The 5345-nt window shown below is 57.1% G+C and overlaps 1 non-coding gene across 1 annotated transcript; it reads left to right on the top strand.

The window, feature by feature from the left end:
• Nucleotides 1-2533: 2533 nt before the first annotated feature.
• On the top strand, nt 2534-2605 carry trnae-uuc (transfer RNA glutamic acid (anticodon UUC)). Its single transcript has one exon. It is a non-coding gene; the product is annotated as a tRNA-Glu (tRNA).
• Nucleotides 2606-5345: the final 2740 nt, after the last annotated feature.

A 5345-nucleotide genomic window follows, 5' to 3' on the forward strand; every position in this document is an offset into this window, starting at 1 on the left:
TTTTACAGGATCATAGAATCACACTGCACAGGAGGAGGCCACTCGGCCCATCATACCTGTTCCTGTGCCAGTTCTTTGAAAGAACTATCCAATTAATCCCACTCCCCTGCTCTTTCCCCAGAGCCCTGTAAATTTTTCCCCTTCAAGTATTTATCCAATTCCCTTTTGAAAGTTATTATTGAATCTGCTTCCACCGCCCTTTCAGGCAGTGAATTCCAGATCAGAACAACTCGCTGCGTAAAAAACATTCTCCTCATCTCCCCCTCTGGTTCTTTTACCAATCACCTTAAATCTGTGTCCTCTGGTTCCCGACCCTCCTGCCACTGGAAACAGTTTCTCCTTATTTACTCTATCAAAACCCTTCCTGATTTTGAACCCCTCGATTAAATCTCCCCTTAACCCTCTCTGCTCCAAGGAGAACAATCCCAGCTTCTCCAGTCTCTCCACATCACTGGAGTCCCTCATCCCTGGGACCATTCCAGTAAATCTCCTCTGCACCCTCTCCAAGGCCTTCACATCCTTCCTAAAGTGTGGTGTCCAGAACTGGACACAATACTCCAGCTGGGACCTAACCAGTGATTTATAAAGGTTTAACATAACCTTGCATTTGTACTCTACGCCTCTATCAACAACGCCCAGGATCCCACATTCTCAACTTGTCCTGCCACCTTCTAAGACTTGTGTACGTACACCACAAGGTCTCTCTGTTCTTGCACCCCCTGTAAAATTGTACTGTTTAGTTTAAACTCTTTCACAATAAACTCAATGTACAGAGCAGAGGTGACGATCAGGCTGCGTTAATTCATACAGTACAACTTCTTTTAATGTAATCATATAAAACAAAAAAAATGCCACTCTTCCCCACATCATTGTACTTGACAAAGACCAGATAATCTCTGCCCATTCCCTCTGGCACTCCAACCTTCTCACAGCCCCTTGTTTTCCGATTGCCTCACATCATTCCGGTTCAAAACCACCCTTTAACTGTCGATCTCGTTGTTTGAAGCCAGAAGGAGAAACCCTACCAGCTCTCCTGTCGAGTGCCCAGGACCAGTGACTCCGTGTGTGAGCTGTTTATCAATTGCCAATCGTTACCTCCACTATCATCCTCTCTGACCATTTTATTAAAACTTACATGTCTAAGTGTATGGATGCGGTGCTGGCTCCCTGCAGCCACAGGGTGTGGTGGGTGTGAGCAGAGGCCAGAGCCCATGTTATGGGGACACTTGTTTAGATTATAGATTCTTACAGAACAGAAGGAGGCCATTTGGCCCATCGTGCCTCTGCCGGCTCTTTGAAAGAACTATCCCATTAATCCCATTCCCCCCTGCTCTTTCCCCGTACCCTGCAAATTTTTCCCCTTCGACTATTTCTCCAATTCCCTTTTGAAATTTATTATTGAATCTGCTTCCACCGCCCTTTCAGGCAGTGAATTCCAGATCAGAACAACTCGCTGCGTAAAAAACATTCTCCTCATCTCCCCCTCTGGCTTTTTTTGTTAAATCTGTGTCCCCTGGTTATTAACCCTTCCATCACTGGAAACAGTTTCTCCCCGTCTACTCCATCAAAACCCCTCATGATTGTGAACGCCTCTATTAAATCTCCCCTTAACCCTCTGGGTGTAGTGTCAGTACCCCTCCTGTTGGTATCTCCGTCAGTACCTCTGCCTCTCCCTCAGTTCCCATATGGTCTAGCCGTTAGGATTCCTGGTTTTCACCCAGACTCCCGGTGTGGGAATGGTCAGCTTTTAGAACTCCACTTTCCTGCCGTTCCCCATTTCCCCCGATTCCCTTAGTGTCCAGAAATCTGGGTGAAAAACCGCGAGGGCAGGTGACACCCGCAGGAAATTAACTGAGACTGAGAGCCACACAAATACGATAGAGTCAGAGCCACCTGTACTCACTATCCCATCCCAGGGCGAACACCACTTTAGATTTTATTCCACTCCTCCACATGGCTTAATCTGGAGGATCAGAATGATTGGTGACTACATACCCCCATCTATCACACAAAGCTCGAGCTCCAAGGATTTCGGATGAGGTGAATGGACAGTGAGGGATGGGTGATGCGCACAGTGTGTGTCCGATACAGATGTGGTGCTCGCTCCCAGTGAGTGAGAGAGACCCCAGTGGGAAGTGTTGGGACACTCACACAATACGCCACCGTCACGGCCCTCGGACTGACCATCCAGGCCAGGGCCGGATCCGCAGGGGCCGAGGCCGGAGAGCAGCTGGAAGGGACGGACTGTCCGACCCAGAGTCCGATTCCCCGGGATGTTTCTGGGCCTGGGGAGGGGGATTGTCGGGCTGGTCACCAGTGGAGGGAAAGAAGCAGATGTGCACAGCTGTGCTTGCCAGGGGTTCGGGAGGCGGTGAAGTGAGACAGATGGGTGTCTGGTGTGGATGCGGTGCTGGCTGCCTCCAGCCACAGGGGGTGGTGTGTGTGGAACTGCAGTGTGAGCAGAGCTCGGGCCCGGGCCCATGTCGATTGTGGGTGTAGTCCCAGTACCCTTCCTGCTCCTCTCTCCGTCACTTCCCATATGGTCTAGCGGTCAGGATTCCTGGTTTTCACCCAGGCGGCCCGGGTTCGACTCCCGGTGTGGGAATCACAAGCTTTTAATCTCAGCCTCCCAATTTGCCTGCAGTGCGATCCAAGCCTGCTCCTTCCTCCCCCGCTGCTGGATCAGCCCCACAATCACGCTGAGAAACGAGGCAGACCACAGCTCTTAAAGGGACAGTGCACCCAAAACCCAGTCCCACGAGCTGAAGGGAAGCAAGTAACAATGTCCCAGCTGGCCAGTCAGCAGCTCACGGCCACCTCTCTGACCACCATCCTTTTTATCATTTCCTGCTGGCCAGGACACGGGGAGGACACCCCATCTGTGTCAGCCCCAGAATCATATTGTGAAATGAAGCAGCCAGCAACTCTTAAAGTGACCCAGCACAAAGCTTGGTCAGAGAGGGAGGTTTTAAGGAGGAGAGAGAGAGAGGCGGAGAGGTTTAGGGAGGGAATTCCAGAGCTTAGGGCCGAGGCAGCTGAAGGCACGGCCGCCAATGGCGGAGCGGTGGACATCGGGGGACGGACAAGAGGCCGGAATTGGAGGAGCGCAGAGATCTGGGAGGGTCGTAGGGGCTGGAGGAGGTTACAGAGATAGGGAGGGGGAAGAGGGGCCACAGAGGGATTAGAACACGAGGACGAGAATTTTAAAATCGAGGGGTTGCTGGAAGTGGCTGAACTGCTCACCCCAGAATGGCGCCATGAATGGGGTGATTAACAGCTCCACCACGAATGGGGACAGATCCTCAGGAATGGGGGGTTCATTACCCCCTCCCCCAGGGGGATTGGGGACCCCCCTCAGGAATGGGGGTTCATTACCCCCTCCCCCAGGGGGATTGGGGACCCCCTCAGGAATGGGGGTTCATTACCCCCTCCCCCCAGTGGGATTGGGCCCCCCTCAGGAATGGGGGTTCATTAACTCCTCCCCCGGGGAATTGGGGACCCCCCCTCAGGAATGGGGGTTCATTACCCCCTCCCCCAGTGGGATTGGGCCCCCCTCAGGAATGGGGGTTCATTAACTCCTCCCCCGGGGGATGGGGACCCCCCCCTCAGGAATGGGGGTTCATTACCCCCTCCCCCCAGTGGGATTGGGCCCCCCTCAGGAATGGGGGTTCATTAACTCCTCCCCCAGGGGGATTGGGGACTCCCCTCAGGAATGGGGGTTCATTAACTCCTCCCCCGGGGGGATCGGGGACCCCCCTCAGGAATGGGGGTTCATTACCCCTCCCCGGGGGGATTGGGGACCCCCCTCAGGAATGGGGGTTCATTACCCCCTCCCCCAGGGGGACTGGGGACCCCCCTCAGGAATGGGGGTTCATTACCCCCTCCCCCGGGGGGATCGGGGACCCCCCTCAGGAATGGGGGTTCATTACCCCTCCCCGGGGGGATTGGGGACCCCCCTCAGGAATGGGGGTTCATTACCCCCTCCCCCAGGGGGACTGGGGACCCCCCTCAGGAATGGGGGTTCATTACCCCTCCCCCGGGGGGATTGGGGACCCCCCCCTCAGGAATGGGGGTTCATTACCCCTCCCACGGGGGGATTGGGGACCCCCCTCAGGAATGGGGGTTCATTACCCCTCCCCCGGGGGGGATTGGGGAACCCCCCTCAGGAATGGGGGTTCATTACCCCTCCCCCGGGGGGATTGGGGACCCCCCTCAGGAATAGGGGTTCATTACCCCTCCCCCGGGGGGATTGGGGACCCCCCTCAGGAATAGGGGTTCATTACCCCTCCCCCGGGGGGATTGGGGACCCCCCTCAGGAATGGGGGTTCATTACCCCTCCCCCTGGGGGGATTGGGGACCCCCCTTAGGAATGGGGGTTCATTACCCCTCCCCCCGGGGGATTGGGGACCCTCCTCAGGAATGGGGGTTCATTACCCCCTCCCCTGGGGGGATCGGGGACCCCCCTCAGGAATGGGGGTTCATTACCCCTCCCCCCAGGGGGATTGGGGACCCCCCTCAGGAATGGGGGTTCATTACCCCTCCCCCCAGGGGGATTGGGGACCCTCCTCAGGAATGGGGGTTCATTACCCCTCCCCCCGGGGGGATTGGGGACCCCCCTCAGGAATAGGGGTTCATTACTCCCTCCCCCGGGGGGATTGGGGACCCCCCCTCAGGAATGGGGGTTCATTACCCCCTCCCCCCGGGGGGATTGGGGACCCCCCTCAGGAATAGGGGTTCATTACTCCCTCCCCCAGGGGGATTTGGGGACCCCCCTTGAATGGGGGTTCATTACCCCTCCCCCGGGGGGATTTGGGGACCCCCCTCAGGAATGGGGGTTCATTACCCCCTCCCCCGGGGGGATTTGGGGACCCTCCTCAGGAATGGGGGTTCATTACCCCCCTCCCCCGGGGGGATTGGGGACCCCCCTCAGGAATAGGGGTTCATTACCCCTCCCCCGGGGGGGATTGGGGACCCCCCTCAGGAATAGGGGTTCATTACCCCCTCCCCCAGGGGGATTGGGGACCCCCCTCAGGAATGGGGGTTCAGCCCCTCAGGCGCATGCTCCGTTTCCCCATTTCGCTTCAGCGCCTCACGCACATGCGCAGTGGCGTCGGACCCGGACCCGCCCCCTTCTCCCCGGCTCCCGCCTTCCGGGCGCTGATTGACGGCGCGGCGAGCCAGTGACGTGCGGCGGAGTGATGATGGACGGTAACGCTGACCAATGGGCGTGAGCCGACGGGCCAACGTTTGTGACTCAAGGGGAGGGGAGGGCGCCTGCGTCATTCGATTGACAGTTTTCGCAGCCAATGGCGTTGCCAGGCTCCGGCCGATTGGCGGCGATGAAA

Source organism: Heptranchias perlo, chromosome 45 (genome assembly GCF_035084215.1).
Source record: "Heptranchias perlo isolate sHepPer1 chromosome 45, sHepPer1.hap1, whole genome shotgun sequence".
Classification (NCBI taxonomy): Eukaryota; Metazoa; Chordata; class Chondrichthyes; order Hexanchiformes; family Hexanchidae; genus Heptranchias; species Heptranchias perlo.